The following is a 21,568-nucleotide window of genomic DNA, read 5'->3' as shown; positions in this document are numbered from 1 at the left end:
GAAATATTTAGGAAGTAACAGAGAGTTGAGGACTCTCATTTTGAGTGCTCCTGGTGAACAGGCAGGGAGTCTTTGAACTGCATCTGGTGTTATTAAAATGGCCCGTGCTATGGCTCTTTCATGATAATGTGCACAAAGTTCCACTACCCAGGATTTCATCATCACTGTGTGCCACTGTATATGTGATTCACCTCTGGTTTGAATACAGAGAGGGAACTTGCAAGTGGGTCTGATGGACACAACGGGGACGATGGGACGGAGACAGCCTGGGTGCATCCCATGGGTCACTGAAGTGGCTATGTACCAACACACATGCAATACGCCAAAATATCCCCCAGACAGATTCCCGGAATGGGTACCAGCCCAAATTCCATTTACTTTTCTTTCAAAAGGATAGCCGTACAGAGGTTAGTCAAAATGAAGTTCTAAGGATGACTGTAATCTCGTTTGCGAAACTGGTGAGTGCTAGGATCTTTGTAACAGATTACTTGCCACATTCCTTCACTTGGGTAGATGCCCACCAGTGTGTCAAGACATCACCAGTTCAGATCACCAACTAGGTAACCTTAATACCTCTTCTACTTCTGAGGGTCTACTTCTCATTTCCTTTTAAGGGGCAGGAAATGAGAGAAGGGTCTAGAAGAGAGACATGTGGAACCTAAGAGGATAAAGGCAAGACTGACCAGTGGCCAAATTGCCTCCAGATGACTCCTACAGTAGCGTCTGTATCCATCCTCAAAGGAAGTACAGGTGCTGGGTGCCTAAAACACCCTCCCTTTGGAAAACAAAGTCTTGTCCCAGGGGGCTCCCTTTAGGGAGCTCTGGAGACAGTCTTCCTTTTGTTAGCACATTCTTTCAACAGGCAACAAAAAAAATTATCACATTTAAGTTTTGGTTTTTTTTTTTTTTAAATTACATTCATGTTCCAGCTCTGATTACTTCTTACACACACATTATCTTCATTGGATGTGTGTTCCTGGATTTTCCCAGAGATTCATGGCAATAATTGATGATTTTATTTCTAGGGGGGGCCTGCATTCCTTTCTTAATTTCCATTTCAAAAGGGATTTGTGTACTGGTTACAGGCATACTATTCAGTATCTTATATAAAAATGTCTTTTGCTGAGGTGCCTGGGTATCTCATTTTGTTAAGTGTCCAACTTTGGCTCAGGTCATGATATCTCAGTTCGTTGAGTTTGAGCCCCGTGTGGGGCTCTGTGCTGACAGCTCAGAGCCTGGAGCCTGCTTCGGATTCTGTCTCTCTCTCTCCCCTGCTTGTGCTCTGTCTCTCTCTCTCAAAAATAAATAAACATCAAAAAAAATTATTTAAAAAGTCTTTTGCCATAAAGATTTCAAGAAATCATCTCCTAGCATTTCTTACATATTTAACTACAAACTCAATGATAGGTTATTGATTTTTTTTTTTCCCAGTGGTTCATCTATGATCCTATTTGAATACAGGATGCATTTCAAGTTCTTTTTCTAGTCTGGTAACTCCTAATAGTGATTCCCCCCTGTACATTCTCATTTTCTAAAACACACATTCTTAAACCAGAGGATTGTTTCCTACATACACATACATGTGTGGTTACAAAAATGATGAAGATTGGCCTTCGGAGAAAATGAAAAACCTCTTCTGTTTCCCCAGCCTCCTACCTTCTACTCCAATTCAAGGTAAGGTGTTGGCTCTGACTAATCAGTGCCAACTGTATCTCCCCATCGTGTGAAAAGACCAGAAGCATTAAAGAGGATGTCTTTATCAAAATATCTGCAATTGTGACCTTCAGAGAAACAGAACAAGAAGTGCTAGTGAATTTCTTGTTGTTTTTTTTTTTTCATCGGTATCCCTCCTCCCTTCCTTTCATTTCCTTTATAGCTAAGACTTCTTCCTGAAGTAAAAACATAGTTTCTATTACAAAAAAAAAAAGGTGAAAAACAGCATTTAATTCATGTCCATCCTCTGGTTTCCCTCTTCTGTGATAGTTGGTTTTCCCTGCTCTAAGAAGAGCCATTTTGCTTACTGGACCTGAATACCATCCTAGGGGGAAATAAAAGCAAATCTGAAACATGTTTTCAAACCCGATTTGGGCCATCCTCCTGCCGAAGGTCCTAAAGCGACTCTCCTGCACGCCTCCATGCTTCCTTGTGCGAGAGAAGGGGATAGAATTGAGCAGTCAAGTCACTAAGAGTCATACAATCTTAGGGTTGAAATGAAAGATAAGCCCCATCAACTGTATTCAATGCTTAATCTTTTCTATTGTGCCCCCAATGTTGAGATTTCAGGCTGTTAATTAATTTAATCTCTCTGCCCTCTGAGCTCTGAACCTGTAGAGAAATAAAAGGAGTGTGATTTTGTGACTTAGCATAAGAAATACATATTTAGTTTTCATCCCTGTTTCTGGCTTTAGAACTCTTAAAACCCTTGGAATTTCCTCTGTGATGAGAGTGATCTGTGTATTTTGTTATGTTAATGACGTGGCTTTTGGCAAGCCCCGAAGGATGGAGACTGGTAACCTGGGGAACCAGCCAAGTAACTTGAAGTTTGGAACTTTCAGTCCCACCCCTCCCCCTGACCTCTGGAGAGAGGAGAGGGGCAGCAGCTGGAACTCAATCATCAAAGGCCACTGATTTAATCAACCATGCCTATGTTGTGAAACCTTCATAAAACCCCAGAAGGATGGGGTTAAGAGAGCTGCCAAGTTGTGAACAGGTGAAAGAGTCAGGGGTGATGAGGGAGCATGAGGCTCTTTTACTGAGGTAAAGCTAGGTTGCAGAGGGTGGTAGGCCCAGACCTAGGCCTTGTGGTGTACATGGGTAGGGGTGGGTGTGTCAGACAGACACTTGCCCAGCCCTCTGTGGAAGAGGTTGAAGACAATCCTTGATATGTTACCTACACGGAAACATAGACCATAAACAACATCTACTAACTTTAGACATTTTGCCAGTCAGGGAACCATGCTTCTCTCTTGGGCAAAAGGCAGTGACGTGAGGGAGGGAAGATAGCAATTTCCACTTATTACTTCCAGTAGCCAAAAACTGTCCATATCTGGACAGGAGTGACTTCTAGAAAAATCTTATGTGGAACTAAAATCCATATTGCTGCAGCTTCTGCCCTACAGCACCTATTTGATTTGGGGGTCTTTTTAGAATAAGACTAATTCCTCTTCCACATAATGGCCCTTAAGAACCTTGGAGACATACTTTTTAGACAGTAATGTAGCTCATCACCTCTTCAGTTGAGTAGGTGTTCAAATGAACAACTTTTGGTCAACTCATCATCTGGTCTGCGCATTAGATAACTTTATGGTAGCTATGTTTAAAAATCACGTTCACTTATGACAGACAAAAAATATACCAAATGGGAAAAAAACAACTATGTAAAGAAAACTAACAAATGTAGTTATTGACATTAAATGATGAAATACACTCTCTCACCGAAATTAGGAATTGGAAAGGCATGCCCACTCTTATCACTGTTGTGAAGTATTGTTTTGGAAAACACTAAGCAGTAAGGTGAGAAAATAGAATAAATGGCCTAAATTTATAGACCCATTTATAAATGGGACACAATCCTTTTGATCTACAGATGACATCATTCTATTGCTAGAGAAACGGCAAAGACTTATTAAAGATTTGTGATACTGTTTTGAAATTTTATTTATTAGTTCTTGCTGGAATCCAGGAAATTTTATCCCGTTAAGAGATGTTAGGTGCTATCTAATGATCTCTTCCTCTTAAAAATACAAAAACCTATTTTCGTGGACAAAAACAACAACAATAAAATGAAAGCAAGAAGGGAATTAGGCTCATTGTAGTCTCTGTACTATTAACTGTTCATTGCAAAGCTGTTTTGGCTACATTTTTCTTTTCTTTCAGACTTCAGCTCCATTTGGATTTTAGCTTTACTACACTATTGTACGGATCTATGGCTCGTCTTAGAACCACCCTTGGTTTTACTTTTTCTATCATGCGCTTTGGAAAGCCTAGTTTTTCAGAATTCCATTTAGTCATTCAATTTCCTCTCTTATTGGCATCATAATTTGCAACTACACTATCAAAAATGAAATGACCTGGCTTTCCAACTTTCTCAGGCCATCTTTCCTCTCCAAGTCTCATGCCACCCAATCTTGCCTGCCTTTTTATGAACTCCTGCAACATTCCTTTCTAAAGGAATGTGTCTGATGGCCTCCAGGCTTTTCCTTTATGGTTAGTTATCACAAATTCTAGGAGAATAGATAGAAACATGGCTATGTCCCCCCACTATTACTACTGTTACCATTATTCATTTTTTCCCTTCTCTATAAGAATAATGTAAAGATTCTCTTAGGGTAGGTCCGAGGCCAATGCAAATTCTCCAATCCAAAAAATGCCACACTTAGAGAACTAGGGTCTCTGGGAATGGGGCCATCAGTCTGTGCTATAACAAGCCTTCCAGGTGATTCTGATGCATTCTAAAGTTTGCGAACTGCTGGTCTAGACAAACTTGATCTCATTGAACATTTTTTTGAGTTTGAAAGCTTGAAAAGATATTCCTTTATCAGAATGTATGAAACCTCTATGTTCTGCAGTTTATGTTAGGAATGTGGTTTTCTCAAGTCTTCTTTTGAATATTTCCTGGCTGCTTCTGTTTTCAGGGTGATAAATGTTCATACAGATATCTATCTTCCTGACATGCTGTAACAGTCCTTCTTGTCTCCTAAGAAGCCTGCTTTTTGATTTGGGCATGTTCTTTCAATATGATATTCTCATCTGAAGCACGTATCAGTTGATCTTCAACAGCTGCTTCTTCAGGCTTCATCAAGCTTCATCATGCTTCACCAACCACGCTAGATTTTCAAACAGTCCTATTGGGCCCAGGGTTCTGTGATGGCATCTTGGGCCCAACGTGGGGCAGCTAAGGAAAAGCCCAGCGGGAGCCCTTGGGTTTCTCTACCCCTACTTCAACTGGACTGACTCTTCTTCCGTCAGTTTTAACATTGGATTTACACATTTAATAAATCTGTTTTAAAAAGAGAAGAAAGTTGGGCTCCTGGATGTCTCAGTGGGTGAAGCGACCGACTTCGGCTTAGGTCATGATCTCACCATTGTGGGTTCAAGCCCTGTGTCAGGCTCCATGCTGACAGCTCAGAGCCTGGACGCTTGCTTGGGATGCTGTGTCTCCCTCTCTCTTAGCCCCTCCCCTGCTCATGCTCTCTCTCTCTCTCTCTCTCTCTCTCTCTCTCTCTCTCAAAATAATAAAAAAAACATTAAAAAGAGAAAAAAGTTTTCACGCTTTAAAAAATGGTTGACTGTCACTGGGTTGACTTTTGTCTGTCTAGAAAGGTGTAGGCAGGGCCCAAAGATGGGACAGATACCAAATGTCTGAAGCAACACCTGTCTAGTCATTACATCGTTATCAATCAGAAGGCACTCTCATTGCTATTCTTGACCTATGGCCACACATAGATAACTACAGAGCAAATGTTAGCCTCATTCTTGGCTCTCTACTCCCTACTCATCAGTCCAAGGAGTTAATTATCCAATAAACATTTATTCCAATAAGCATTTACTGAACAGTGACCCCCTTCCTCCAAGTTAATCCAGTCCCTGAGACTGGAGAAAGTGGCTGCAGACTTGACTTTGCCTTTCATAACGTGGATACAGTAGTGTCCATTCTCTTCTTTTGAATTTCCCTGTGTGACAGTGTCAGAGCTCTGAGGCAGGTCGCATGTCTGGTTGCCTCTTTTATTCAGCACAAGTATAAGGTCTTATATTTCATACTGATGGGCTGGAGTGAGGAAGAAGTGTGCATAAACGAACAGAGGAACAAGTACTACAAAACAGGAAACAACCAAATCATCGCAGTGGGTTTTTGATGTACGTATAAATACATTATTTTGCAGCAGTTTGAATTCTCATCTATGTTTTTATCATGCTTATTCAGTTAAAGTGTTCTCAGCTCAAAACAATCGCCTGCAGGGGAGACAGTCTTAGAGAAGTATGCCTTCAGACAGAAGGAAAGCCAAGGTGAGATTGTAAAAATGCGGTAAAAATTCATCAAATGGAGACTCAAGACTTGTTGATACTACCAGTTAGAAATATTCTAACTATTTCATTCTTTCCAACCAAATTCTTCCTTTTATATATCTGGGTTGTCCTTTATTCTCTTTTGCATGCCTACTCAGTACAGACTCATTGTCTTTGAGAACTGTGCCCCCAATAGACACACACACACACACACACACACACACACACACACAGAACGGGTTCCTGTAGCCATAACCGTAATATGTGATCATGGCCCTGTGGCACAGTTGCTTGGATGAGGAATGGACCTCTGCCTTCAGGAGCCAATTCATTGGCTGTGTGTGGCTAGTCAGATGCTCTCTTGAGGATGTGAATTGCTGGACAAGAAGACTGAGTGGACAGTTATCTAGCTCTGGTCCATTAGACTGACAGCCCATACTTTCCTACGAAGCCACCAAAGCTACCTTGGCCAATGAGTTCCTGGGGCTTAGTTCAGCTTTCCTTGGATTCTGTGATATACCCTATATCCTTCCATAAATACCCACTCTCCTTTGTTCTCTCTCTCTCCTCTTTCTGTTTACTTTGAGTGGATTTCTGTTTAATGCAACTAAATATTCCTTAAGACACTCTATCTTTGGAAAGGTTTATTTATTAGCCCCTACTGTTACTCTAAAACATCAAATCAGATGCCTCTCCTACTCCCAAACTCTTAATCTCAAATCTTAGTAACCATTTAAACCACGCTTCTCAATGCAGGAGGCTACAATGGAAAATTACTTGGAAATTTTATAAAACCTGCCAGTGCCCTAGCCACATCCCACACTGATTGAGTCTGAAACTCCAGGTGCAAGGTCTTGATGTTAAAAATGATTATAAGGTTCCCCAGATAATTCTAAGAACCAGCCAAAACTGCAAACCACTGGAATATGACAATAACCACCCATCCTGCCAATGTATCTAGCCTGTGGCCAAGTTCATACTCACCATAAACTTTGTCTGGCCATGATGTCTACTTTAAGAAAATCAGACATAAAAACATTATTAAAAAAACAGATGAATTCTTCTCTTTAAAAAGATACTTATTTATCTTTCCAAAATGATATTTTTTTGCTGTTTTCTTAAATAACCATTCCCTGCTGATTAAAAATATGTTTCAATTTATTCAGCAACCATTAAGAAAGTGAAAAGTCAAGGCTCAGACTGGGAAAAATATTTGCAATATATGTATCTGACAAAGGATTCATTAATATATAAAGGGTGCAGAAAATATGAAGAATTCCTAATAATGTTTTTTTTCAGAAAAGACAAAACACCCAACTTTAAAAAATGGGTGAAGGATGACTTTAACAGGCACCTGACAAAAGATGATATCAAAATAGCCAATAAATATATGAAAATATCCTCAATACTATTATTTCATTAGGAAAATGCACATGAAAGTCCCAATGCCATATGAAGTATAAAATGATATAGGAAAGAATGAAATAATTAGAATATGTGTTATTATCAACAATTATTAAATGCGAATTAAATCCAGCAGAATATCTACAAAGAAAAAGACAGACAGTAGTGGGTGTTGGTGAGGCTGTGGTACAGGTGCAACTACAATCTACACATTCAGTGCTGGTAGGAGTACAACAAAGGACCCTGCTTTGGAAAAGTGTTCAGCAGCATCGTGCAAAGGAACACACACCTACCACGTGACTCACTTATTCTACTCGAACACACATACCCAAGAGAGTTTGTGTGTGTGTCCACAAAAAGCCATGGACCAAGAATTTCTTAGGAGTTTTATTCATCCTTCCTCCCAATGATGAATTCTTTGGCAGTTTCATACCGTCAACATATATCAACCAATGACCCAGGAATTCCCTCCTATGTATGCCTCGGAGAATTGAGTGTCTGTGTCTGCAGAAGAAACAAACAAACTGTACGAAAGTGTTCATAGGAAATTTACACATAATAATCAAGAACTGGAAATAACCTAAATGTCCATCAATAGAAGAGTGCATAAACATTTTGGCGTATTTATATGATGGAGTGCTACGCAGTAATAGAAGAGAAGAACGAGTTGATATCTAGGATGACATGAATGAATTTCAAAACCATTATGCTGAGTGAAAGAAGCCAGATCTCCTCCCTGATAAAATAAATACACACCGTATGGTTCCAGTTACATGAAGGGAAATAACAAGTGAATCTGGTCTATGGTGAAAGAAACCAGAAAAGTGGTTATCTCTGGAAGAAAGGAGATACTGATTGGGAAGAATCATAAGGACACTTTCTAGAGGGACAGAAATGTTCTAGAACTTGTTTGGGACAGTGGTTACAAGCGGGTGGTGTGTGCTGAAATTCATCAGGCTGCACATTTAAGATTTGTGCCTTTTCGCATTACATGCACTAAAATGACACTCCAGTAAAACTGTATTTAGTAAATATTTGTCAAGTTTCTGTTGTGTGCCTGGACCTGTGTGAGGTATTGAGAATTCAAAGATGAACGATATATGAAGGAAACGTCTGCCCAGAAGGGATTTTGGAGTTTTAGGCAACCTATAGATTCCTGGGTTCACAATTAATTGAAAAGAAGAAAGAAAGAAAGAAAGAAAGAAAGAAAGAAAGAAAGAAAGAAAGAAAAAAAGAAAAGCACAGGGACCTCCAGGTATCAAGATGTCAGGTATCAAGATTATTGACATAAGGATTGGAGAAAATGGCTTTAGATTTATCACCCAGATCTAGACAAGATTTGACAGTCCTTGAACTCCCAAGTGTCCACCCAAGGAGAGCTGCAGGTTTGCAGATCAGACCTACTTCCCAAGATGACCGGCTTCACATCCTGACATTCATGACAACATGGATGGACCTTGAGGGCATTATGCTAAGGGAAGTAAGACAGAGAAAGACAAATACTGTATGATCTCACTTATGTGTGGAATCTAAGAAAACTGAACTCATAGAAACAGAGAGCAGAGAAGTGGTTACCAGGGGCTTGGGAACAGGGGAAAGGGGGAGTTTGTGGTCAAGGGTACAAACTTCCAGTCATAAGATGAGTACATTCTGGGGATCCAATGAACAGCATGGTGATTATAGTTAATAACACTGCTTATATATTTGAAAGTTGCTACGTGAGTACATCTTAAATGTTCTCACCACACAAAAGAGAGAGAGAGAGAGAGAGAGAGAGAGAGAGAGAGAGTAATTATGTGACATGATGAGGTGTTAGCTAACCCTGTAGTGATAATCATTTTGCAATAGATAAGGGTATCAAATTAACACTTTGCGCACCTTAAACTTACACAGCGTATATGTCAATTACATCTCAATAAAGCTGGGGGTGAAAAAAAAAGATTCTTGGCTTTTCAAGATTGCTGCAGAGTAGACCCACTTCCCAAGATTTCTGGCTCTGAGAATGGTAATAGAACAGATGCAACTCTTGAGTGTTTTTGAACTTTCAGTAGATGAGCTCCACCCAGTTGAGAACGAGAGGCCAGTGGATGCCACCCACCAGCCAGGTAGGTCAGTCCTCCTCCACAGAGAGGACTAAGTCAGAAGTAGGAAGAGTGGCTGAGTGCATGCTCCAGCAGAAGACCCCCCAAGTGAAAACATGAGGCCAGAGAAGGGTGGGACCATCCAACAACCCCCAAACAGGGAGGCAGACGTATAAACAAACAAGTGCAAAACATTTTGTAGATGACAACAACAAATTTACAACAGGCGCAGAAGAGAATTGTCTGCTCTATCGGTAGTGAAAGTCCTAAAAACTTCAAAAAGGAGAAGGGTGAGCTGACTTTGAAAGACGAGGAGCAGAGGGATTTCCCAGGCAGAGTTTTCCCAGAGCATAAGAAAAGCCATGAGGATATGAAGTGGCCTCACACACTTAAAGAACTTCGGGGACAAGGTAGGTGGCAAGACAAGAGGAGAATGTGGCAAGACAAGAGGCTATATTACAAATGTCCTTGTAGGCTGCGCTAAGGATTTGGGGATTTATTCCCATGTAACATAGATTATCATATAATCAGATTCCTATTTTAGGAAGGTAAGTCTGAAGCTCAGGGTAATAGTCAAGGAGAGAGATACCGAGGATCTGCTATCTTTGAAGGAGATGGAGAATCCAGAAGAACGACTGAGGGAAAAGATAGTGAGTTCAGTTTGGGAAATGTTGAGTTTGAGAGATTTAGGGGACCTGGGCAAATCTCTCAGAGGCAGCCTGATATATCACTCTGTAGCTAAGGGTGAACATTGGGGCCGAATGTATAGATTTATAAGTGATCCAAATAATTAAATCTGTGGTAGACAGAGTGAAAATAGAAAAGCACTCCACTTTCTTGGTGGAGGATTCTGTATTTCTACCTGCCCTCTTTCTTATGAATGGCAATGCCTTCTGTGGGGAGGGTTTGCCTTTCCATCCCTCTGGTGTCATGGTGGGCCATGGGACTGGCTTTAGCCAATGGAATGGGGAGCATCCTGCACTGAAAAAGCTCTAAGAACTATTCTATGTTTCTGTAAGCTCTCTTGTTTGATTCCTTGCGTCACAAGACTGGCACACGCCAAACGGGCTGATTTTCTAATAGAGATCTACAAATGAAGAAGACCAAGACTGAGAAGAGTTTTAGTCTACTCGCTGTCTGGAGCAGAGCCACAGCCCATGGCAGAGCTTTAGGTGACCCTCGGCTGACATGCAGCATGGGTGAGAATTAAACTTTTTTTTTGTTGTAAGTCACTGACACTTTGGGTCATTCATTTCTGCAGTGAAACTAATACCCATTCTCACCTTTCATACCTTCTCAAATCTACTAGAATGTAAATTCCATGAAAACACAGACATGATTTTGTTCACTGTTGTTTCCCTGGGCCCCAATATGGTGACTGGCACATAGAAGTCGCTCAATAAAACTTGTTGAGTGAGCCATCTCCTCTAACACATCTTGGCTTCTCCATTTTCTTAGGTGACAACCTTGCTTCTCTCATTTCACCGAGGAAATAAAGCGATCAGAATACTTATCTTGCCTCTCACCACCCCATTCATCAGCAGACCTACCTGTGACCCATTATTTACTATCTTCCACCTGTTATAATTGAAGGACTGTCTATGCTGGTATCTCAGGCTGATTCTTTTGTTTACACATCAAATTCTCTGACCTTTCTTTTACTCAAAAATTTTGTGCCTGCAATTCTCTCTCTTTCCCTTCCAAGCATTTTCATCAGCATACCACTATCCTATAATAATTCCCTTCTTAGAAAACACACAAAATAATTTTTTAAAACTCACTAATTGCCAGGGACTAGGTGGGGAGGAAGGAAGGAGTAGGTAGAGCACAGAGGATTTTTAGGGCAGTGACACTATTTTGCATGATATTCTAATGGTAAATACATATCATTATATTTTTGTCCAAATCCACAGAATTCACAACGCTAACAGTGAACCCTAATGTCAACTACGGACTCTGGGTGATGATGATATGGCAATGTAAGTTCATCAGTTGTAACAAATGTACCACTCTGGTGGGGGATACTGATAGTGGAGCAGGCTGTGGGAGGCCCAGGGGGCAAGGGGCAAATGAGAAATCTCTGTACCTACCACTCAAGTTTTCTGTGAACCTAAAACCACTCTAAGAAATAAAGTCCATAAAAAACCAACTCACTAGCCCCCGAAATGCCTTCCAGCTACTGCTTTATATTCTTTGTTTTCCTCTAGAACATAATTTTTCAAATGAGTTATCACTTAATCTTTGACAAAGGAGGCCAGAATGTACAATGGGGAAAAGATAGTCTTTTCAATAGATAACTATTGGGAAAACTGGACAGTTACATGCAAAAAAATGAAACTGGACCACTTTCTTACGCCATACACAAAAATAAAATGAATTAAAGACCTAAAAGTAAGACATGAAACCTTAAATCTCCTGAAAGAAAACATGTGGTCATCAGCCTCTGCAATATTTTTTCTGGATCTGTCTCCTCAGACAAGGAAACAAAAGCAAAACTAAAACAAGTGGGACTTCATTAACTAAAAGTTTTTGCATCACAAAGAAGACCATCCATAAAACAAAAAGGCAACCTACGGAGAAAATGTTTGGAAATGATCTATTCAATACGGGGTTGATGTCCAAAATATATAAAGGACTCATACATCTCAACACCAAAACAAAACAAAGAACAAATAATCAGATTTAAAAATGGAAAAAAGACCTCAAGGGACAGTTTTCAAGGAAGACATCCAGATGGCCAACAGACACATGAAAAGATGCTCAACATCACTGATTATCAGGGAAATGTAAATCAAAACCACAATGAGATATTACCTCACACCAGTCAGAATGGCTAGTATCAAAAGGACAAGAAATAACAAGTGTTGGTGAGGATGCGAAGAAAGGGAAATCCTTGTGCATTGTTGGCGGGAATGTAAATTGGTGCAGCCACTTTGGAAAACAGGACTGAGATCCCTGAGAAAATTAAAAATAGAAATACCATACAATCCAGTAATTCTACTTCTGGAGAGTTACTCAAAGAAAACCAAAACACGAATTCAAAAAGATACATGAACCTTTATGTTTATTGCAGTATTATTTGCAAAAGGAAGATACGGAAACAACCTAAGTGTCCATCAATAGATGAATGGGTAAAGAAAATGTATATATAAAAACAGAGCTACCCTATGACCTAGCAATTGCACTACTAGGTATTTATCCAAGGGATACAGGTATGCTGTTTCGAAGGGACACAAGCACCCCCATGTTTATAGCAGCACTATCCACAATAGCCAAAGTATGGAAAGAGCCCAAATTGTCCATTGATGGATGAATTGATAAAGAAGATGTGGTATATATATACAATGGAGTATTGCTCGGCAATCAAAAAGAATGAAATCTTGCCATTTGTAACTACATGGTTGGAACTGGAGGGTATTACGCTAAATGAAATTAGTCAGCCAGAGAAAGACAAATATCACATGACTTCACTCATGTGAAGACTTTGACATACAAAACAGATGAACATAAGGGAAGGGAAGCAAAAATAATATAAAAACAGGGAGGGGGACAAAACATAAGAGACTCTTAAATATAGAGAACAAACAGAGGGTTGCTGGAGGGTTTGGGGGGGAGGGGCTAAATGGGTAAGGGGCATTAAGGAATCTACTCCTGAAACCATTGTTGCACTATGTGTTAACTAACTTGGATGTAAATTATAAAAAATAAATAAGTTATAGAAAAATTTAAAAAATTAAAAAAGAAAAAGAAAGAAAGAAAGAAGATGTGATATATACACATATCTATGTGTCTCTCTATATACGTATATCTGTATATGTATGTATATGCAATGGAATATTAGTCAGCCACTAAAAAGAATGATGTCTTGCCATTCACAATAATATAGATGGACCTAGAGGGTATAAAGTGAAATAAGTCATACTGGAAAGACAAGAACCATATGATATCACTTATATGTAGAATATAAAAAACAAAACAAATGAACAAACAAACAATTAGGGAACAAAACCCAGAAACAGACTCACAAATATAGAGAACAAACTGGTGGTTGACCAAGGTGGGGCAGTGGCTAGGTGAAATCGGTGATGGGGATTAAGAGGTACAAACTTCCAGTTACTAAATAAATAAGTCATGGGGATGAAAACTACAGCACAGGGAATACAGTCAGTAATATTGTACTAACATTGTATGGTGACTACACTTAGAGTAGTGAGTATTTTGTAATGTATAAAATTGTCAGATCACTATGTTGTACACCTCAAACTAATATAATATTGTACGTCAACTACAGTTAAAATTTTCTTTTAAAAGTTGTTTATTGCCCGCCTCCACAGTATTCACTTAGATGCCAATGACCATGGCCAGAACAGAACTCTTGGTTCCACCTGTCCCTTATAGCCCAGAGCCACCTTCCACCCACCTTCTCTCTCAGGAAATGGTCACACCTTTCCTGAGTACTGAAGCCAAAGATCTGAGTCATACTTGATTCTTCTATTTTCCTTACGTCCCTCATCCAATCTATCAAGCAAATTCTTGACCTCTACTTTGCAAATAGATCCCCCAAATGGACACTTCTCACAAGCTTCACTGTTAGCATGGCAGACCAAGCCACCATTGTCTATCTCACTTGGACAACTGCAATAATCTGATGACTTTACTCCTCTCGGCTTCCATCTACTTGGAATACTATCCCAAACTCCTGACATGGTCTACAAATCTTTCCATGATTCAGCCCCTCCCCACTTTTCCAACCTGCATCTCTTACCTCTGTCCTCTGGCTTGCTCACTTGCATCAGCCTGATTGCTGACCCCAGGACATCGAGCTCATTGCTCTTCCAAATAGCTATATGGCTGTTCCTTCACTTTATCCAGGACCTCCTCGACAGTTTTTCTTGACTTCGCCACCTAAAATAGCATCCTCTCCACAGCCCCCCCCCCCCACCCCGTCATCCTGGCACTTTTTACTTGCATGCATTATTTTTCTTTGTAACACTTATCACCACGGAACATTACACTATCTACTCACGTTTGTTTGCTTATTGTCTGTGTGCCTCACCAGAACTCAAGCACCACAATAATGGCAAGGATTGTGTCTGTTTTGTTCTCGCTATAATGCCAGTGCAAAGTGGCTGGCACATAGTAGGTACTCAACAAATAGTAGTGGTAACAGAGCACCAAAAATGAGCTCAGCAGAAGATAAAGAATTCCCTTCTTTGTATAAAACAGGCAGACAAGTCACCAATGTGGGGAAGTATGGGTAATAACAGGACAGACATGCAGTTGTTTTGTTTAGTTTTGTTTTGTTTTCAGAAAAAGACAGAGAAGTGAGAAAATTAGAACTCAGTCCTTGTCTCCAGCATGGATGAAATCAACCTAATCTCAACAGATCTTGATCTCTTCCTTTATCAAACGAGAAACAGAATATTTCATAATAGATTGGGGAGGGAAAAAAGGAGGAAACCCAAACAAAAAGTTCTGAGCTTTTCAGAAAGAATAAATTTCATCAATTCGAGGTATTGTTAATATCCCATCCTGTCTTGACTGATGGAACCGATATTTGGATTTCATACATTTAACAACTTGCTAATATCACTTTGATGTTCTTCTTTTGTTCTGTTTTAATCCTCCAGGTTCATGTAAAAAACAAAATTTGCCTGGTATGAAATAATCCTCTTGCTCCATGACCCAAAAGGTTCCTGTTTTGTTTCTGCCTATTATTTTTATTTATTTTTGTTTTGTTTCATTTCCTTTTCCCAAGCTCTGAAACTAGAAGTTGCTGGAAAGAATTGCAAGGAAAGCTGTGAGCTTTCACAAAAGGCAAAGTTTCTCAGAACTTAAGTAAGCAAAATATTACACTCCTCCATTCCTACCCTCCCTCAGGCCCAGCTCAGTTCCTGGAGACCCATCAGCTCTTAAGGAGAGGCAAGTCTAAAGCCAAAAAAAAACCACACACTCTTCTCCTAAATAAGGAAACTTACATCAACTGGCTAATTGCCTCCAATTCTCTGAACTCATGATTGAGAATGTTGACCATCCTTCTTATTAAAACTGAAGATGTGAGTACAATCAAACCCTTTGTAACCTATTACATAATTGTGGACTCAGAGATAACACAATTGAATGATTTCTCCTCAAACCCAAATCCATAAAGTAAAACCCCTAATGAAAACTGGTTTAGGCTAATACCGTATTGATCTTGTCTCCCAAAAGCAGAGCTTTAAAAGGGCTCTCCAAGCCCAAATCTCCATAGACTGATGAATGGATAAAAAAAGACGTGGTATAGCGGCACCTGGGTGGCTCAATCGGTTGAATATCCAACTCTTGATTTTGGCTCAGGTCCTGATCCCAGGGTTGTGGGATTGAGCCCTGCACTGGGTTTTGCACTGAGTGTGGAGCCTGCTTAAGATTCTCTCTCTCTCCCTCTGCATCTTCCCCTAGCTAGTGCACTCTCTCTCTCAAATTAAAAAAAATTTAAATATGTGGTGTATATATATACAATGGAGTATTACTCAGCCATCAAAAAGAATGAAATCCTGCCATTTGCAATGGCATGGATGGAGCTAGAATGTATTATGTTAAGTGAAATAAGTCAATCAGAGAAAGAAAATTATTATATGATTTCACTCATATGTGGAATTCAAGAAACAAAGCAGAGAACATATGGGAAGGGAGAAAAAAAGAGGAGAAAGAGAAACTAACCACAAGGGACTCTTAATGATAGAGAACAAACTAAGGGTTGATGGAAGGAGGTGGGGGGAAGAGGGACTAGATGGGTGATAGGTATTAAGGAGGGCACTTATTGTGATGAGCACTGGGTGTTATATGTAAGTGATGAATCACTGAATTCTACTACTGAACCAATATTGCACTGTATGTTAGCTAACTAAAATTTAAATAAAAACTAAAATAAAAAAAAGTCTCTCCATGTAACCATGCATTCAACGGATACTTACACTGAGTATCTATTGTGTGCAAGGTATTGCACTAGGCACTAGAAATAAAAGGTGACTGAGAGGCATTTCGTGCCCTTAAAAATACATAATCTGGTTGGAATGATCAGTTATATCTCCAGATACCTGTAACACAATTATAAATTTGAGAATGCCCCGAGAGTAATGGAATAGTGTCCTTGTTTAAGCAGTAGATAGACCGAGGTATCTAGACATGACATCAACCCTAATAAATTGTTGTGAGTGTGGGAGTTTCACAACCACAATGAGACTCAATGTCTTCATGTGTAAAATGGAAATCGTGATGGTGCACTGGCCTCATCCAGTTGCTGTGAGAAGGCAATGAGGTCAAACATATGAAATGCTTAGCACAGTGTTTGCCATGTGGTGTGTTCTTAATTAATGCTGGTGTTTGTTGTTGTCACTGAGATGCAGAGGAGAGACAGCATCTCCAGACAGAGGGACAAAGTGAGATTTCCATTAGGTGGTAGCATTTGAGCTGGACCTTAAAGAGTCCATTAGATCTGGACTTAGTCATTTAGCAGAGAGAACCAGGAAAAGAGGAGGTCATGTTGGGGGATTAGTGAGCAGTTGATTTTTGTTTTGCTTTATTGTTTGTCTGTAGGAAAACCAGCATGAAGGAGAAGAGTGGAGAATTCCTGTTGAAGAGCTAGGCTGGGACAGATTATGAAGGATCTCGAATGCCAGGCTGATGAATCTGGGCTTAATTTCAAAGACATTATGGACATTCCTAAGACTCTAGGTTTGGGATAAGGGAAGGAAAATCTTCAAGAAGATTAAACTGGAAGCAATGGAGAAGAAAGATGGAGAGGCCGACATGACCCCTCCAAATAAATTCCTACAGCTCCCTGAGTCTGATGGAGCCCCAGGACCTGCTCCAAGCAGCCATTAGTAATTAGTGTTGGTGTGAAAGATGAGATGTATTATTCTGCATCCCTAAACTAGACCCACGATGGAAGCAGCGAGGGGGTTTTTGCTGATACCCATCTAGCGAACACATCTTGCTCTCAAATGGAAAGGGAGAAAAGAAATCTAACTTTCTGACCATCTCTGTGAGATCCAACACAAATGGTCATCATAAGCTGCAAAATGATGACAGGGTCAATTTTCAACTGTCAGAGATGGAGGGCTTAGATTTTGATTCATACGAACCAAATATTCTCTCCCCGCATCCTACAGGCAGGGCGATTCACAATCGGCCAAATCGCTCCTTGGAAACGAGCCATGTGAAGAGGGGATTTGCTTGATTCACAGTGGATTAGGTATTCCACAGTAGCCCTGTGCCCCATCTAGAAAAATCTGGTGGAAATTACAAACTGTAGACATTCGGCTCTGTGTCACAATAACAGGATGCACCTGTAGATTTCATAGAATTAGTAGCAGTATTCTCTCAACGCCAGCTTGAGAGAAATAAGTCTGTTTGTACAGCACCAACTGGGGCAAAACCTGAGATGGTACGACATACCTCTCAACAACGAGAGGTGTCACTCACAGCAGACGCCAACGACCCCTCCACCACCCACTTAACAAGCATGTGCTGAAGACCTCCACACCCCAGCTTCTCTTGTATTGGTGCGTTTGTTATTTGGGGGCCTGCCAATCTAACAGATGTATCTGCAGTTAGTTGGGGGGCTTTTCTGCTCCCAATCCCCATAATTACACCGTGGGCTCTTTGAGAGCAGGAACCCTATTTTTCTTTGTCTTTGAGTCTTCCAGACCTCGGACTGAATGCCTTGTGCCTGGGTTCCCAATCTGTATTCCTTGAATTGAATTATACTAGAGGGTGCACTCCAAGAGCACATGGGCTGTAGGACAAACAGTAAATGGTGGGACCTTCAGTGGAGATTTCAGACCCATCTCTAGGAGATAAAGGTCAGAAAGGCCTGGGACACCAAACAACCTCTTACTGAACTGAATAAGAACATCAACTATGCAAACAAGAGTCTCCCAGCAGCATTCTGGTCATTCTATGCCAGGAGTCCTCTCCTGTTTGGATTCTGACTCTGAACCACAGTTCAGCACAGCACTCTACTAGCAAATGGAGTGTGAGATGAGAGGGCAAGGCTGCTTTCATGTGGTGCAGCTGGGAAAGGCAGGGCACGTCTGTGCGTGTAAAGGATCCCTGCAGAACCCACCAGTCATTTCCCTTGTCAACAGCCCATTTCTTTTTCTCTTTGAGTGGGCTGTGAGTATCCTCACAGTCGGTCTGAATTTCTTAGATCTGTCCCAGACCCTAGCACAGTGCTTTAATTGTAGGGATGCAGTCAACATTTGTTGAGGGATGACTTCACAGAAGTGAAATTCTTTTATCCAGGTTTCACCTTCTCCCTTCTTGGGACTCCCCTGTTGAAGACATTAGTACACATGACATGACAAAGAAGATAGCAGGAAAGAAGAGGGAGACCTTGTGGGCTTCCTGAGTTCTCTAGCCTTCCTTCTTGCCTCTATGTCACAGAGAAAGCTGTGTTCAGCATTTTAACACACCCTCAAAGTGAATTCAACTCCAAAAGGCATGAGTGAGAAATGGATTTTTTTTTAAGTTTACTTATTATTTTGTGAGGGCGGGGGCGGGGAAGGAATAGTGTGAGTGGAAAAGGAGCAGAGAGAGAGAGAGAGAGTGAGAGAGAATCCCAAGCGGGCTCCTCAGTGTCAGGACAGAGCCTGATGTGGGGCTCCAACTCATGGACCATGAGATCATGACCTGAGCCAAAATCAAGAGTCTGACTCTTAACCCACCAGCCATCTGGGCACCAAAATGGGATTTGTACTCAATCCCATTTGTGGAAACTTTGAGGAAAGGGGCTAGCAAAGCAAATTGCAAACTATTATTTGCCAATGACTTTTATAATCTCTTTAAACAGCAGATGCCAACTACCCCTATTATTTCCCCAAAGTTTATTTTTTACTTTCTCCTAACCCCTTCTCTGCCACCTTCTGTCATCTCTACTTTGTTGGTCAACCATTTCTTTTTTTTTTCTGTAAGGCAATTTTTCTCACCCTTGGCATCTCTGATGTGCATATCATGCCTACCTTATCAACTATGCCTTGGAGAACTGATGACCCCATCCTCAATGATTAGGAGCCAACAAGCTATCACGCTTCACCACCAATGGGACTCACCATCCCTCACTGCAATCACTTCTTTCTCATCTCTTTCTTTCTCATCTCATCCTTTCTCCTTACTTTTAATTTCTGCTTTCAGTCATTCATGACCCATCTCTCTTATCTTCCTTTCCAAGGAGAATCTGTATCACTTAGGACTGGGCGCATTGTTGAAACGACCATCAAAATGACAATCCATAACGATAAATGAGGGGGAAGTGAAAGAGGGTGGTAGATTTCTGACCACATCTTCTCCTTTCTCCTGCTCCTCCCTTACCCCCTTCTCCCCTCTCTAGACTCTTAGAAATAGTTTCTGCTGCAGGCCAGCGATTCATTAGTGGGGTGAGGGAAGAGATTGGGAAACCAAGGTATAGGATAGTCTGGATAATAAATGCCCCAAACAGAGCTCCTGTCTTCAAGGACCGTCCAGTATAGAGAGAATGAGAGCACAACCAAAAGAGAACAATGAACTCTTGTCCATTAATGGTGCCACCTTCCTGCCCCCACCTAACCTCAGCCTCCAGCACCTGATTTAACCTTCTGTTGTCTCTGTCCATCTCCCTTTGCTGACCTATTTGTTTATGAGCATCTTCGAGGAAAGGAAAAGATGAGACTCACATCAGTGAATTTCTCTTCTGCCAAAGTTCATAACTTCCATTCTCTACCCCTCACCTTCAGATGCGGGGTAATAAGATTGCATTTTTCCTTTGCAAGATATCCTGACATCACTCCTCCTTGCCATGTCAATTCATATCACTTCATTCAGGTCTTCATTATGTCATGCCTGGGGAATATCTTAGTATCTCTGTGAGTCCAATCTCCCCTGCATCTTTACTGTCTCCTGTCCACCTTCAGCCCCTCCGCAAGCTCATCCATCACTTGGATTCTGTCCCACCCCTGCTTAGGCATTTTCAGTGGCTAAAGTCCAAACATCCTATTGTCCATCACGGTCCACCTCAGTCTGAATCCAACTGACATTTCTACCCATAGCTTCCACTGCCCGTCCACACGGCTCTATTTCAGGTCAACTGCAGACCATGCCCTGTTAGAACTCAGTATTTACTTACCAAGACAGCACTTACCTCTCAAGTACAATTCTTAGGCCTTTCTCGACCCTATCAACCCACTAAATTTTTCCTTCCTGACTTTCTGATGTTCTTGTAATCATGATCATTTGTATTTGTCACTTTTTACTATTAGAAAATTGTCTCTCAAACCTAAAATAAGGCAGTCTGGGTCAGAAATTTGCTGTCTGATGTGAGGAACAGTTTCTTCTGGGAAGTACCAAGCTTTTCTGGTAACAGGACTGAGCAATTTCCTGATAAACTGAGATTCAACTTGCACAGTTGACCGTCTGTCCTGTGAGGAACTTGGTTACTTTTAACCAAATGTTCCTCCCTTGAGCCTAATCTATCAATGTTATCTAGCTACTCTTTCCAAAAAAAAAAAAAAAAAAAAAAGTCTACTAGAAAAGAGGTCTTTGAACTGGACTAATTGGAAATCACCTCCTTGCAACAGGCTTGAAAAAAACTTTGACATGTGCTCACAAAGCCTTTGTCTGTAATTGCTTTATCATGTGCTAGTTATATTTTTGTGTATATGTGTCCTCACAAATAGTGGTATAATAGCGTTTAAATAGTGGATGATGGTATAGCATGGCAAGTGCTATGACAGTGGGAAGATAGAATTAGAAAAGACCTCCTGGGGGCGCCTGGGTGGCTCAGTCGGTTGGGCTTCCGGCACTTGGTTTCAGCTCAGGTCATGATCTCACGGTTTGTGGGTTTGGGTCCCACGTCAGGCTCTGTGCTGTGTCTGTGTGGAACCTGCTTGGAATTCTCTCTCCCTGTCTCTCTGCTCCTACCCCACTTGTGCTCTCTTTCTCTCAAAATAAATGAAGACAAACCTTAAAAAATTAAAAAAAAAAAAAAGACCTCCTGGAGGAAGTGATACTCATGAGTCTTTCCACGAGTCTTTCCGCCTCGATTGTAAATTCATTGAGCACAG

General features: G+C 40.8%; 1 long non-coding RNA gene across 1 annotated transcript in view; it reads left to right on the top strand.

Annotated features, from left to right (window-relative positions):
• The window catches only part of LOC132695125 (uncharacterized), a 37,577-nt gene extending 20,263 nt beyond the window's left edge, over positions 1-17,314 (top strand). Inside the window, exons 2-6 of the long non-coding RNA XR_009617742.3 lie at positions 9,718-9,901; positions 10,575-10,690; positions 11,405-11,470; positions 15,372-15,547; positions 17,067-17,314. This is a non-coding gene — a long non-coding RNA (uncharacterized LOC132695125). The remainder of the gene's footprint in view (positions 1-9,717; positions 9,902-10,574; positions 10,691-11,404; positions 11,471-15,371; positions 15,548-17,066) is intronic.
• Positions 17,315-21,568: the final 4,254 nt, after the last annotated feature.

Source organism: Panthera onca, chromosome B4, assembly GCF_046562875.1.
Source record: "Panthera onca isolate mPanOnc1 chromosome B4, mPanOnc1 haplotype 2, whole genome shotgun sequence".
Lineage (NCBI taxonomy): Eukaryota > Metazoa > Chordata > Mammalia > Carnivora > Felidae > Panthera > Panthera onca.
The sequence above is the reverse complement of the archived record's forward strand: the minus strand, read 5'-3'. Positions and strand labels throughout refer to the sequence as shown.